General features: G+C 39.9%; 1 long non-coding RNA gene across 1 annotated transcript in view; it reads left to right on the top strand.

Annotated features, from left to right (window-relative positions):
* Positions 1-1127: 1127 nt before the first annotated feature.
* The window catches only part of LOC129526658 (uncharacterized), a 20090-nt gene continuing 4898 nt past the window's right edge, over positions 1128-16319 (top strand). Inside the window, exons 1-2 of the long non-coding RNA XR_008671372.2 lie at positions 1128-1417; positions 8021-8140. This is a non-coding gene — a long non-coding RNA (uncharacterized lncRNA). The remainder of the gene's footprint in view (positions 1418-8020; positions 8141-16319) is intronic.

Here is a 16319-nt window from a genome sequence, read left to right as displayed (position 1 = left end):
AGATGTTAAGAATAATACACTTGTTATGGTGGAGAGTGAAGAGGAAACACTGATCTTTGGCTTTAGGGACTGATCGAGTGAGGTTTTCTGCCCTAGGATACACCCAGTCAGGAAGCAGTAACTGTGGTCTGTTCCAATCATGCCTGCAGATCTGGCCGGGCTAGAATCCGTTAGTTGAACGACTTAGCCATCTAGCAGAGACCAGGTGTTTTCTCACAAAATCCATTTCCTGTTCTTGAGCAGTCCCATAAGCTACATTTTTCTGCCTCCCTTGCAGTAATGTATCACCACATAGCTGAGTTCTTTTCTCCCACATGCTGCTGTTCATCCCCTTTCCCCATCTGCAAGCTGGATGTGGAGGACTCTGAGGTCTTAGAAAATGATGAAGAAATATATGAAAGGACCGTGGACCCCAGAATGACCATGTGGAATGTTTACCGGTGACCAGGAATACACATTTTGAACATAGGTGAGCAAAAATATACTATTGTGTTATGCTGATGAGAATTTAGAATTTGTTACAGCAGTGGGCATTAACCTAATGAATATAAGCATGTCAGCTTACATTTCATAAGACCATCTCTACTGCAAGAGAGGTTGGGGAATGTTGTCCTTCAGTTGGACAGATTACCATCTTGAATAAAATTGGAATTGTGTTGATAAGGAAGAAAGGGGGAATGGGATATTTTGTGGTCAACCAGCAGTCTCTGCTACAGTATACAATAGTTCAGATTTTGCAGAGTGATCAAGGAAAATGAGAACTGAGAAAAGATCATTGAATTTGGCAACGAGGAGTCACTGATGACCTTTATGAGCACAGAGTAGGGTAATTATCAGATCACAGAAGATGGAGTGCATGGGTTATGTGTCACTGGAGGGAGCAATGTAATTTTGGTGTAAAAGAAATTGAAAGCTTGAGAAGCAGAGGGATAAAATGAATCTTTTAAAAATTGGTCAAAAGCTTCATATTTTGAGGGCTAACAAAGAAAAAACAGTAGCGCTCCCATGGGACATCCAACATTGGAACTCTTGGTTCTTGGACCTTTGAATTCCAGAACTTTCTCCAATTGCCCCCCACCCCCACCCACCCATTATCCCTGGTTCTCAGGCCTTGGAACTTGGATTGAAATACACCAGTGGCTTTCCTCATTCTCCAGTGTGTCAGTATATTGGACTTCTCAGACTCCATGATTACAAAGGCAGAAGCTCTCTAGATGTCTTCCAGTAACGTTGAAGTTTTTATCAGAATGTTGCAAGGAAACACCAATTGGGTCACCTGGGATGACCTTCAATGACCTGAAGACATTTACTGAAGGAGCTGTGTTAAGTTTTTATAACATCTTTTATTGAGTAAAAGTGAAGAGCAGCTTTTTACTTGGTTGAAACCAGTTGAGAAAGAAATTCTATCAAATATCAAGTATGTGCACGAACTTTTAAAAAGACAATTTTATTGACCTATATTGAACTTCATAAGTTTTGCCTATTAACAATAAAGCTACTGTGAGCATTTTTGTACAAGTCTTTGCAGAAATATACAGACATGTGCTTTCATTTCTTTTGGCTAAGCTAGGAGTGAAATGGTTGTATCACATGTTAGGTGTATGTTTAACTCTCAAAAGAACTGCCAAACTGTTTTTAAAAGAAGTGGCTGTACCATGTGCATCAACTTTTGTTTGAGAAACTAAACAATTAATGTGTCATTTAGTTTTTCTTGGGTGAGTCTTGTGATTTGGTAGAGAGACTTGGCTGTATATAAATTACTGCTTTTTGATTATGGGGATATAGTTGTAATCTCTGAGCTTCAGTTTTCTAATCTGTGAAATGAAAGACCTACTGATGTGCTTTCTGAGCCAGGCACTTTTTTAGATACTTGTGCACTTTATGTCCTTTGTGTTCTAGAAGCAAAAAGGCTGAACTGACAGTATATTGTGAAAGTACTTTGCTTTTCAAACAGACTTGTTTTAGATGAAAAGAAAAACCAGTGGAAAAGGACAGCATAAAGAGAAAGAGGAGATGATTGAGGGAGGAAGGCTCAAAGATATTAGGATGGGACATGATATTAAAGAGATAAGGCTGGGCGCAGTGGCTCATGCCTATAATCCCAGAACTTTGGGAGGCCGAGGCGGGCAGATCACCTGAGGTCGGGAGTTCGAGACCAGCCTGGGCAACATGGTGAAACCCCGTCTCTACTAAAAATATGAAAAATTAGCTGGGTGTAGTGGCAGGCACCTGTAATCCCAGCTACTCAGGAGGTTGAGACAGGAGAATTGCTTGAACCTGGGAGGCGGAGGTTGCAGTGAGCCGAGATTGCACCATTGCACTCCAGCCTGGGTGACAAGAGCGAGATTCCATCTCAAAAAAAGAAAAAAAAGATAAGCCATAGAAAGAAAGTGAAGATCATTTCCATATCTCCATGACAGGAGTTATGAATGTGAAAATGGTATATATAGAGACAGATGTTTTGAGGTGAAAAGAGAGGTACAAAAGTGAGGTACATCATGTACCTCACTTTTTGGCTGATCCCAAGTAGCCTCATTTGTTAATCCACCAGATTTTACTGGAGATAGAGCTGTGAACATGGAAACATATGGTCCCTACCTTCATAAAAAGAGGAGAGATGGTCACTGAACAGAAATGGCAAAGAAGAAGAGATGAGTTTGTCTTAAAAGTAAGGAATGTCAGGGGTATGAAGAATTAGGAGAAGAATGGAGCAGCCAATGTGAGGAAGGCCCTTAGGCATCGTTAGGCGGTGTCAGAGTGGTGGTGATGGTGGTGGTGATGGCAGTTGGCCAAGAACAGCTGACAGTACAACTGCAGGGAGTATGAGTGTCCCTTAGCACAGTTCCTTTAACTTCTCGTGACCTCAAGGTGGGAATGGAAAAATAACCCTTGGGACAGACCAGGGGTTATGCTGCTTCTAATGCTACATGTAGTAGATTTTGGAATAATGATCCACACTAGTGAAAATTCTACAGTCTATCATGGGATATTTAAAAGCCATTAGTTTTATTATTTTTATGAATGTTAAGGAGAAAAAAAGCACCACTAACAGGAATAAATTACACTTTAGTGTTTATGTTAATTTTTATCATATCTGAGTTATTTTGAGCACAAATTAAGTGTACATTAAATAATTCTTCTTGAGCTGGGTTTGGAAAAAGTCAATGATTTTAAATTGAATTCTTATTAATTACTATGATAGAGACTAACTCCTTGCCAGACCAGTTTCTTCCTTTTCCTGGGCACATAGCTTGATGACATTTCCTGTCCTCTCTTAAAGTTGGGTGTGGCCATGGACTGAGTCCTGGCCCGTGCATGTGGGTGAGACTGATGTGCACCGCTTAGACGCTCAGCCTGTGAAAAGCAGCCTTGCATAAGCCTCCGATTACTCTCTTCTTTCTCCTGCTGGCTAAATGCAGAGGAGGCCTCAGAGGTACAGGGATTAAAGAAGGCAGCATTCCTGATTTCCACTTGGAAGGCTGCCTGCTGGAAACCCAGATGAACTCTCTAAGAGTACAAAGTAAAATTCTATTGGGCTAGGCTTCTGAGATAAATTGTTTGTTTGTTTTAGCAGCTAGCTAGCATTTCTTCCCCTGACAAATCAAGTTAGTAATCAGATGGAAAGTCAGATTACTTAATACTCATACAGTTATCTAGTCTGAAATATAGCAAGCCCTTCTTAACCTTGAATTTCTTTTCGCAAAAATTAAGTACATACCCATTTACTTCTCAAAACCTTTCCAACAATTAGAAACTGTTGAATAATGTATATGTGGCTTGCAAGTCACCAGTACTGAAGATTAATGGGAAAGTAGTGAAGAGAAGAGGGAGGTGAAGTATATGAAAGCCTGGGAAGAGCCTTTGGGATGCAGCCAGGGGAAAGTCAGAGAACCTGAAGCAAAGTCTTCCTGGGTCTTGCACCTGTATTTCTGACACCATAGCAGGGAAATAGACAGCAGAGCTGCCTGAGCATTAGTGCGCCGATGTCTGCTGGAAAGAAATTTGCCAGCGAATGCAAGTTTTTTAAATCCTAGGAGTGAGGACAGGGGTTTGAGAAATACCCCCGGGTGCCAACATGGAGTTCTTATTTTTTTTTTGAGGCAGAGTTTCGCTCTTGCTGCCCAGGCTGGAGTGCAATGGTGCAATCTCGGTTCACTGCAACCTCTGCCTCCCGGGTTCAAGCAATTCTTCTGCCTCAGCCTCCTGAGTAGCTGGGATTACAAGCATGTGCCACCATGCCAGGCTAATTTTTATATTTTTAGTAGAGATGAGGTTTCACCATGTTGGCTGGGCTGGCCTTGAACTCCTGACCTCAGGTGATCCACCTGCCTTGGCCTCCCAAAGTGGTGGGATTACAGGCGTGAGCCACCACGCCCAGCCTGGAGTTCTATACCTAGTGAAAATGTTTTTCCAGTGAAAGAAAACACAAGAACATTTTCCAGCAAATAAAAGCTAAAATAATTCTGTACCAGAAGATTCACACTGAAAGGAATACTAGCAGGAATTCCTCAGGCATAATGAAAATGATCCCAGATGGAAAAACAGAGATTCAGGAAAGAAAGAGTAAACGTGGATAAATCCAAATGAATGTACACTCTACACAATGATAGTAATCATGTCTCATGTAGTTTAAAAATATGTTAAACTAAAATGCATAACAACAGTAACACAAAAGGCTCTGGGTGGGGATAGGTACTGAATGGAGTTAAGATGTTTTAAGGTTTTAGCATTGCTTAGGAGGTGATTAAAATATTAATATATGCAATGTAGTAATAAAGAATGCATGTTGTTGTAATCTGTAGAGTAACTGCTAAGTGATAGTAAAAGAATACATAATAATAAAGTAGAAAATGCAGTAACATATTTACTAATTCAAAAGAAGGAAAAACACAAAACAAGTGGGATCAATTAAAATAGTAAGATGGTAGATATATATACAAAGATATCATGAATGCCATTAAATGTAAATGAACCAAAGTTATTACAGATTTGAAAAAAATTAAGCTGCTTCTCACTGGATAGAAGCACATACCAATCATGTACTAGGTACAGAGAAACTAAGAAAATTAGGAATCTATTTATGTGCATTTACAATGAGATTAAAAGCAAAGTATTTGCAAACCACAAGTAAGTGAAGGCTCCCTCCTGCTCTTTTGTCTTTCCAAATGAGGTTTCCCAAGGTTTGAAACATCAGTCAGCAGTGAGGAGATGGGGGAATGGGAGGAAAAAAAAACAAAAAAAGGAAAAGAATTACAACTCTTAAAAAAATTGAATTCTAGAGCCTTTGTGAAAGGCTTGTACTTAAAAATTTGCATAGGAGATAGGTAGTTAATATTTTCAAGATACTGAGAAAAGAAAGTTATGAGTTAGCGTATCAATTCAATTTTTTTTTCTCCAGGAAAAATGCTGATTTAAAAAAAATCCCATAAAGTCAACTGCAAACATCTAAAAACAGAACTGGATCTGGTAGCATTTCACATGGGTATATAAAAAATATTTTTTTCTTCTAAAGAATGCAAACTACTCTAAAACTAGGAAGGCTTTTGAGTGTAGGCTCTGAGACTCATGGCTAGAGACCATTTAGGGGCAATCTTTACTGGAAGTTTCTCAAACTTGGACCCCCATATCCCCAAAGATGAACAAGTTCCATAAGAAGTTTTAATGTTATTCATTTAAATAATTTTAAACATGTACATAAATCTCTTCTGGCTCATGTAGTCAATGTGACCTACTACTGTTCCCATGGGCTTCTCTTCACAATCACATTGGTGCCAAGGTCCTATGATGTCATGGCACAGTATAAGAAGAAATGTTTGACCCTTGTTCCAACAAAGAAAAGCTGTGGGAGAATTGTTTTACCACATGGCACATTGTAGTGATGTAGACCCACAGAATCCAATAGAACCATTAAGGCAATAGTTAATTCCATATTCATATTCTGAGTAGATGTATTTTGCAGATCTTATGTTTGTGTGTACCGACTTCACCACATCTATCAGTGGTAAATGTAATAATGAAAACTCAGTGAAGAATTCTTTGTTAAATGTGTACTTTGGGGTCCACAATGAAAAAGATTGAGCCATTAAAATAATGGATCTGTGGTTTAAAATGAGTTCATTGTAAAATGGAAACAACAACAACAATAATGACAATGATAGTTCATCATTTTCAAAACCAAGTTGTAGCTGGGCTCCCTTCTCTATGGTCCAAACGAGAGCTTGAAGACAACAGTAGGAGAACCTTGAGTAAGGAACCATGAGTGTTTATGGCTGGGATTGTTTGGCTTAAGGAATCCTTGACCCTTGAGGGAAGAGCAACATCAGCTGTGGGAAACATCACCAGACTCTTTGGGTCCTTAGGAAATGAAGAAGCATGAGACCTTGCTAACATGGGAGAGCAAGAGAAAACCAGGGAGCAGAGAATAAGTTCCTCCTGGAAGCACCTGCTATAAAACATCACAGATTGCTAGGCAATATACGTAAAGTGAGTCTCTATGAGCAGCACCAAGAGAAATAACAAACCCAAAGAGCCAAGCATCAGTGGAGAGGAAGAACTACTAAAACAGGCTCTAACACACCAGAGCCATGGAATGGGACTGGTTGTAATTTGAACTAACAAAAATAAATAATAAAGGCCCTTAGGCAATTCAAGCGTAGCTCAAAAAGATTGTCTGAAATTAAAAACATGAGTTTCAAACAAGCACAACTTAGTAAATGAATTGAAGGAGAAGCTGATTGCTTTGAGACTGACATGCTTTGCCTGTGTCTGGTTGTTTATTCAAAGTATCAGTTCCCTTTGAGTGTTATGGTTGGAATTGTTCATAGTTTCTTCCTGAACCCCATTATAACCTGAGGAATTTTGTTTTGGACCCTTTAGAGTCTGAGCTGACTAGAGGCTGGCTTATAATCTCTACGAAGCTATCATGGTCTGAGGGAGTGAGTGGGGGCTGAAATCACGCCAGTAACTCTGCTCCCTAAACCATGATCCCCATGGTGAGCTGCATCTTCCCGTAGAAATGGGTGTGCTTTCACCTCACATAAGGTTGTATGTGTGGACTAGCAGATGCCTGGTTTTCACCTCTTCCCATTACTGTTGTTTTCAGGGAAAATGGAAATGGAAATGGGTAGATCTCTTATGGTAACCTCAAGCATTGCCTATGGCTTCCCAAAACTTATAGTTTTGAAATTCCAAGAAGCTTATAAGGCAAAGTAATTGAAAAGAGAAGCATCAGTCCATCAAAAAGACATGGGAGAGGCATCATGATGAATAAAGTCTACTTTAATAATTTTGTAAAAAAAAAATCACTGTCCCAAGATGTTTAGATGTCTAAATAATTCAGAACAGGACTGGATGGCAAGTGTCAAGACAAAGAAGCCAGGATAGGGAGTAGGGGCTATCCAAAGAGTGACTTAGCCAAGTTTTCTCCAAAATTCCACATATATGTTCAGTAAACATTTATAAAGTTTCTTGGTTTCAAGATGATGAAAACAAAGAGAGTAGAAGATTTAGCAAATCATTAGAACCTCTGCTAAAGCTAAAAATAAAAATAAGACTAAGACTAAGTCATCTAATGTGGTCCTTTAAGCTGGACCCCACAATAGACATAAACCTGTTTAAAATGCTTTTTAACTTATTTAAATCACATTTTTAATAGGTACTTAGGCCCCAAATTAACAGCAAAAAAATTAAAAATAAGTCTTGCAGTAAGTTTTGACTAAAAGAGGCACAACTTGATTTAACCCCAAACAACTTTGCAATTACATAATATTTTCCATGAATTAGCACATTAGGTTAAATGATATGAAACAAAAAGAGAAAGGTGCTGATGCCTATATTGCATTTTTCAACTGTTTATTTTCAGGAGACATTTATAGGTAGCTTCCAGCATGTGTACTTGCACGTTTGTTAAAGTTCATATCCTTTTAGAGTAATTAGGAATTTTCAATTAGACATACTTAAATATCACATATACTTTAAATATTCAATACGAATACTTAATTATGCTTTTTCTTCTTTTCAGACCGAGTCTCACTCTTACTCAGGCTGGAGTGCAGTGGCGTGATCTCAGCTCTCTGCAACCTCCACTTCCCAGGTTCAAGCTATTCTCGTGCCTCAGCCCCCTGAGTAGGTGGGACTACAGGTGTGTGGCACCATGCCCGGCTAATTTTTTTGTATTTTTAGTAGAGACTCGGTTTCACCATATTGTCTGGGCTGGTCTCAAACTCCTGATCTCAAGTGATCCACCTGCCTTGGCCTCCCAAAATGCTGGGATTACAGGCATGAGCCACCATGCCTGGGTCTTAATTATGCATTTTTAATTAGACATACTGAAATATGAAATACAGATTTTCATATAAATGAGAAAGGGCATCTAACTGTGAAAACTGTCTCTCTCATAATGTTTTGTTCTTCCTTAATGGATGTGCTGTATCTTGTTGAGATTTCTTGTTCTCTGCCCTGCTCCATCTCACCTGGGTGTTCATTTCCCTTGTCTGTGGTGCAGGTGGCTGGTTCTGGAAAGCAGCACACACAAGGTGAGTGTGTTGCTTGGTGTGCTCTCCAGGGACTGGCATCACAGCTGAATAAAGAGAGGTGTGAGCCTGCTCCATTGGTTATACCAGACCAGACCCAACACAGCTTTTGTTGACTTTCTACAGGTTTTTGTGAATGATTACTACAATCCTTAAATCTCCACCTCCAGCTGAACCTACTAGTTTCAGCACTGGCAATGGCTTCCTTCTTTATGGGAGATTTTGGTCATCAAAGGTAGACTTCTTCAGCCTGTGCCTCACGACCTCACAATACATCTTCACAGGCCCTCCCTTCCCTTCCCCTTGACTTCCTTCCTCTCTGTGGTGCTCTGAGCCTTTCTCACATCTTTGATAACTTTACCTCCCACCTCAAAAAGGACTTTGTCACTTCAGCTATCTTTTTTCTCTAACAATTTCCACTAACTTATCCTCTACGTATAAATGAGCCCAAGTATCATTAGCCTGAAAAAAGAATTATAAGTTTATCCCTCTTTTCTCACTACTGTCCTCTTTCTTCTTGATAAGGTGGTTTTCTGGTCACCACACCCCATTCTCCCACCCTCTCCCTGTTTAACCCTCTGGGGTTGGACTTCTTCACCACTGCTTTGCTGAAAGTGCTCTCCAGAAGGTCTCCAGTAGCCAACTACTCATCCCTCAAAGGTTTTTCTATGTCCTGGGCCGTGGATTCTTGGAGAGATTTATGACTATAAACAACCTCTGCCTTCTTGAAACTCTTTCCTCTCTTCATATCCGTGACTACTCAGTGCTTCCCTGGATCTGGGCCCCATGTTCACTCAATCCTCTGCCTTCTCTGGCCACACTGCACAGTGTACAACAGCTCTGAAATCACTTACCGTGTCCAAATCCTGGCTCAGCCACTTCCTATCTGGGCCATGTTAGACAAGTCACTTTATCCTGCTGTACCTTGGTTTCCTCACCTGTTAAATGGAAATGGAATGATATCTGCCCTTTGGGTTTTGTGAGGATTCAATGGCATGATGAATGAACACAAAGCACTTTGTGGGTTGCCAGGCTTATAATAAGAGCTCAGAGTTGGCTACAAGTATTTTCTCCCTCTTCTTGTCTCTGATATATTGTCTTCCACCACACCTACACATAGCTTCCTGGACTTTCTCTGTGCTTTCCTGCCTTGCTGCTCTTGCTCACACCATTTCCCCTCCATCACTCTTCCATCCTTCCATCTTCACCTACACCTCACCTATCGTAATCCCTCTACTACTACTTCTTCTTCTTCTTCTTCTTCTTCTTCTTCTTCTTCTTCTTCTTCTTCTTCTTCTTCTTCTCCTTCTCCTTCTCCTTCTTCTTCTTCTTCTTCTTTTTTGTTGTTGTTGTTGAGACAGGGTCTTGCCCTGTTACCCTGGCTGGAGTACAGTGGTGTGATCACTGCTCACTGTGGCCTTGAAATACTGGACTCAAGCAATCCTCCCACCTCAGTCTCCCAAGTAGCTGAGACCATAGGCACGTGCCACTAAGTCTAGCTAATTTTTAAAATTCCTTTTGTAGAGATGGGGTCTCACTAATGATGCCTAGGCTGGTGTCAAACTCCTGGGCTCAAACAGTCCTCCTGCCTTGGCCTCCAAAAGTGCTGGGATTGCTGGCATGAGCCACTGCACTCGGCCTCTCCACTTAAGACCACACTTAAATGCCACCTTTTCCATGAAGCCCTCTCAGGTCACTCAAGCCAAAGGTGATTTTTTTTCTCCAGTAAAGTCTCAGTCTTTTTGCTCATTCTTCTGGCATATTCTGCATTGTGTTATAATTGTTTAATTTGATGATTTATCTTTCTTACAAGATTTAAGTTCCTTGATGGAAAAAAGAACAACTAGTAGGTGTTTAATAGTAGGTGGCCATTAATGCAGGAATATAGTGAAGGAACTTTGGGACCATGTGTGCTAATCCAGGGAGGAAAGCATTAGATTAGATTCAGTGGAAATGTCTTTACAAAGTATAAAGATGATCCCAAGAGAGTACCGAACAGAGTTGACTTAGAGAATTGTGAAACAAGATTATATGGGAAAAGCAAAAGAATGAGCACATGGATTTTTTAATATGTTTTTAATGATTACAAAACACTGAGGATAATATACAGGAAACTGAAGGTTATAATCTCAGAAAAACTATTTGACTTTAACATACACAGTAATGGAATGGGAAGCCCAGGGGATTTAGGAATTAACCAAGTACAAAAGATAAGTTTATGTGTCGAGTCCATGCTTGTTTCTGGAAGCTCAGGAAACAACCAAGAGAGAGTTTGGATTTGTCTCAATAGGAGAAGAGAAGGGAAGAGAGACGCTGGGACAGGTCCTGCACACAGTCAGTCTTCACTGAATATGAATGTATTAGTCCATTTGTGTTGCTATAAAGGAATACCTGGGGCTGGGTAATTTGTAAACAAGAGTTTATTTGGCTCATGGTTCTGCAGGCTGTGTAAGAAGCATGGTGCCAGCATCTGCTTCTTGTGAGGGTCTCAGACCGCTTCTATTCATGGTGGAAGACAAAAGGGAGCCCCTGTATCACAAAGGGAGAGAGGGAGCAAGACAGAAGGCAAGGAGGTGCCAAGCTCTTTTCAACAATCAGCTGTCATGAAAGCTAATAGAGAACTCACTAATTACATCAAACCATACATGAGGACTCTGACTCTATGACCCAAACACCTCCCATTAGGCCCCACCTGCAATATTGGGGATCACATTTCAACACAAGATTTGGAGGAGACAAATGTCCATACTATATCAATGACTGTACAAACAAGAAATGGATTTGTCAGGGTAAAATCTTACTGACTTGAAGTTACCATATGCAACAAGAATAGATTGATCTTGATTATTTGCCTATATGGCTTTAACAGGGAGGATTTCACTTTGCTAATATTTGTCACTGTTGCTGTTTTTTTCTTTTTTTTTTTTTTTGGGATGGAGTCTCACTCTGTCGCCCAGGCTGGAGTGCAGTGGTGCAATCTCGGCTCACTGCAAGCTCCACCTCCAGGTTCAGACCATTCTCCTGCCTCAGCCTCCCGAGTAGCTGGGACCACAGGCACCCGCCACCATGCCCGGCTAATTTTTTGTATTTTTAGTAGAGACAGGGTTTCATTGTGTTAGCCAGGATGGTCTCGATCTCCTGACTTTGTGATCCACCCGCCCCGGCCTCCCAAAGTGCTGGGATTACAGGCGTGAGCCACTGCGCCCGGCCGCAAGTTTAGTTCTTAATGTTCTCTCATCTCCTGGATTCTGTCAAGATACCGCCATAGCTTTTTTCCTACTTCTCTGGCCACCCTTCCTCAGCTTCTCTTCTTCAGTATTCCATTCTAGCAACTTGTCTTTTCTCATTTTGCTGTCGGTATCCTTCCTTTGTGACCCATCTGTACCCATGGTTTCAACCCTCCTCCAGATACTGATACCTCTGAAATATGCTTATGTGTTCCAGACACACACACATTCAGCCTTCTACCTGAAACTTTCAAGTTTCACTTGACATATGCCGACCAGATCTCAGTGTCAAGGTCATGAAAGACAAGTAAATACGAAAGAACTGTCACACATTGGAGAAGAGTAAGAAAAAATAACAAGTAAATGCAATATGAGACCTGGATAAAGTTCTGGAACAGAGAAAGAAAATGAATGGAACAATGGGTGAGATGTCAATAAGGTCTGCAGTTTAGCCAATAGTATTGTGAAGCTCACTGGTAAACTTGACAATAGACAGAAATTGGAGGTGCTAAGTATAGGCAACTTTTCGAGGAGTTTCATTGCAAAGAAGAGCTGACTAATGGGGTGTTAGCTGGCAGGGGAACTGAGATCAAAGAAAGGATTCTTGAGATGGGAAAGATAACAGCTTATTAGCATGCTGTCAGGAATGATCCAGGAGGAGAAACAAACTGATGATGTAAGCATGAGACGGAAGCATCTCTGGAGTGACATCCTGAAGGAGCTGAGAAGGAATGAGATACTGAAGGGGTCACTCTTCAGAGTCTTTGCTTTAACTCCCTGCTCCTCCGAGGCCCAAGCTTCATTGAGTGTCAGTTAAGTTTAAGTTCTTGAAGGAGAACAAAACTTGCCACTCTTATTCAGAGAGTGTCACATCTGCTCAGGCACTTACCATTCTGATTTTCAGTTCCCTCTATGTTTGGTGTCTCAGGATTTCATTTCTTTTTCTGTGGTATCAATTATGGTCTTGAACTAATTTTTAAAGCTTGTACGCATTTCATGTTTTTTTATGTGAAACCTTTTCTGGCTCTCTCAGTGTATGGTCTTACTGGAAATGGGATCTCCTAGAGTGATTTTTTTCAAATGCAAATCTGATTTGATCATTTTCCTACTTAAATTTCTGTGGTGGTTTACGTTTACTGTAAGAATAACATCCAAGCTTCTTAAGATGACATATAAAACCTTTCTTTTCCTGTCTGGGCTCTTAGCCGTCCACCTCTCCAGCCTTGGTGAACCCAGTAGCTCCTAGGACTCCCCATGCCCTCCAGGGGCTCCCCTTTGCACATGGTGCTGCCTGTGGAGAATCTTTCTGACACTCCTTATCACCAAACCTGGATTAAATGCCTGTCTCATGTGCCCCCACAGCCCGTGCTTAGCTCTGGTCTAGATGTTCACACGATGTTGTCACTGTCTGTTGAATTCCTGGTTTCCTCTGTAGAGTCAATTCCTGGTTGACTCTTGATATGGTTAGGCTTTGTGTCCCCACTCAAATCTCATCTTGAATTATAACCCCCTGTAATCCCCATGTGTCAAGGGAGAGACCAGGTGGAGGTAATTGGATCATGAGGGCAATTTCCCCCATGCTGTTTTTGTGATAGTGAGTTCTCACAAAATTTGATGGTTTTCTGTTCTTTTTCTTTTTTTTTTTTTTGAGATGGAGTTCCACTCTTGTTGCCCAGGCTGGAGTGCGATGGCATGATCTCAGGTCACCGCAACCTCTGCCTCCTGGGCTCATGCAATTCCCAGCCTCAGCCTCCCGAGTAGCTGGGATCACAGGCATGTGCCACCACGCCTGGCTAATTTTGTATTTTTAGTAGAGTCTGGGTTTCTCTACGTTGGTCAGGCTGGTCTCGAACTCCTGACCTCAGGTGATCTGCCTGCCTTGGCCTCCCAAAGTGCTGGGATTATAGGCATGAGCCACCACCCCTGACCCAAAATTTGATGGTTTCCTAAGTATTTGGTAGTTCCTCCTGTATTCAGACACCCTGTGAAGAAGGTGCCTGCCTTCTCTTCACCTTCCACCACGATTGTAAGTTTCCTGTGGCCTCCCCAGCCATACAGAACTGTGAGTCGATTAAATCTCTGTCCTTTATAAATTACCCAGTCTCAGGAAGTTCTTTATAGCAGTGTGAGAACAGACTAAAACAACTCTAAAACCCCAAATGCTTCCATATGCTTGCCTTGGTACATATTTGTGTTGAGCGCAATAAGGTTTATGATATAAATCATATAAATTCTCAAAATAAATGTAAATCACTGGAGAGGAAAACATATCTTATTTCTACAAAAACATATTTTATTGATTGCTACATCCTTTAATACATCATTGACACAACTCAGAGAAATATAGATCCTTAGAAGTTTAGATCTTGAAAGAACCTTAGAGATTACTTAATCTACCTTCTTTATTTCATGGGTAAAGAAATGTATCTTTCTTTGTATCAATTTATGCATCTACCAGCAGTGTACAAAAATGCCTATTCCTGCACACACTTTCTCACTAGCTCTGGGTATTTTCTGTGTTTTATAACACTAATAAGTGAAAGTGGACATATTTTTATATATTTCTTGGCAATTTATTTTCATTCTTTGTGAAATGTCTATTCATATCTTTTCCCCAGTTTTGATTGAAATGTTGATATTTTTCATATTTATTTGTGAGTGCATTTTCTGAGGATATTAACTCTTTGTTTTTCACATATGTTGCAAATGTTTCTCTAGGTTTGTATAACTTTCTTTATAGTGTCTTCCTTCATCTAAGTTGTCAAACAGGTCAGTTTTCCTCTATGGTGTCTGACCTTGATATCATTCTAAGAATGGCCTTATTTACTTTGATTATAAAACTCTTCTATATTTAATACAGTACTTAATTTTTTTTTACATTTCAGATTTTAGTCCACCTAAAAAAGGTTTAATGATACAAGAGAGTAATCTAACTTTACTTTTCCCCACATTTTTAGCTGACTGTTCCAATACGCCTTCTGTAATTGTTTTAAATGGTGCTGATACAAAATGAAGGCTCTAGCATATTTTTATAAAGAGTGTAGATTTGGGGGTCTGAGAGGTCTGGGTTTGAGTAACTCTGCCTCTGCCTGCCTTGGTGAGGGTTCATGGAGAGAGTTTAAGTACGGCATTGGCACCCAGGGGCATTGACTAGTTTCATGGTGTTGGGCACCATTATGATTTATTAGTAGTAATAGTATAAATGGATGTTTTTGGACTCTATTCTATTCTGTTGATCTATTCATCTATACCTGTGTCAGGACTATACTGCTTTAACTTCTTGCAGTTTGAGAGAATATTTTAATATGTAATGAAAGTTAAACAAGGAAGTTAAACAGAGAAAAACACTTGCAATATATATGAAAAACAAAGGGTTAACATCTTTAGTTGGAAAATATACTTACAAATGCAAAATCCCCTCTGTGGACTTTAACATTTTATAAATAATTTTTAATCGTGTATGCTGTAATGCTTTTCCTTACTCTTCTTTCCCAAGTCATTAGTTATACAAACATTTAAATATGCTTTGGTATTTTATGATTTAGATAGGATTCAGAATGTAACCTTAATTCAGAAATTTGCAAAAGGGTTACAGAAAATGGATTCAATAAAGAAAAGATGAATGGTTTAATTGTAATTTGGATTAGCTTGAATTTCCTCATGAAGAAGAAATTAACTTATTATTTTCCGTTGCTACTGAGAACCAAATTAGGACATATGTTTAAATTGCAAAATGAGTTCCAGTCAGACAAAAACAAAGTTTTTTTGTTTTGTTTTATTCGATCTGAGTCTGACTAGGGAATGAAGAATGCTTCCAAAGAAAAACATTAAACCCTGTTTTGAGATTGTGTCTTTTAATATCTGGCTTTCCCTACCTTCACCCCATGCTTGACTCTTGTCCTGTTGAGGGGAAGGGAACAAAACCCAGCTGATCGTTTGCGGGATTTTTATCCTTGCATGAACGTTAACCTTTAATGCAGGCTAACCTACATTCTGGGGACTTTCCACATGTCAGAACCAATGTACTGCCATCCTCATCAGACAGCCTTGCTTAAGCACAATTTTGTACAATAATGTCCACCAATGAAAACCTTCGTTTCCTTTGTTTTAATCAGTTCCTCTTGCATTATGTTTGAATCATACTACTGAGTCATTATTTTTTCACATTCTATCTTAAAATACGGCTTTTTCCCCTTGTTTATTTTTGCACATATATCATGGGATGGGGAGCAGCAGGAAATGATCCTTCACTGACCATTATCATTTAGTGCTCTGTGGTTTCTTTTGCTCCATGGTTGTTGTTTTTTTAAATTCACATTCTCACTAATTTTATTAACGTTCTTCCCATAGTAATACACATTACTGATGCTGCTTTATGCTTGAGAAAATGGCAAAATGTCACTCGGTGAGCTGAAAAGGGAAATAACAGAGACTTACAGCACTGCAGTTTCCAGAAAAGTTTTAATTTCCCGAAACATTGCTTTCAATCAATATCAATCAATCAAATGTTTTCTCGTGGTATACCGGATGTTTTGTGAGATACAGAAGAAGTATTTATTTA

Source organism: Gorilla gorilla, chromosome 15 (genome assembly GCF_029281585.2).
Source record: "Gorilla gorilla gorilla isolate KB3781 chromosome 15, NHGRI_mGorGor1-v2.1_pri, whole genome shotgun sequence".
Lineage (NCBI taxonomy): Eukaryota > Metazoa > Chordata > Mammalia > Primates > Hominidae > Gorilla > Gorilla gorilla.
Note: the sequence above shows the minus strand (reverse complement) of the source record. Positions and strands in the feature narration are given on the sequence as shown.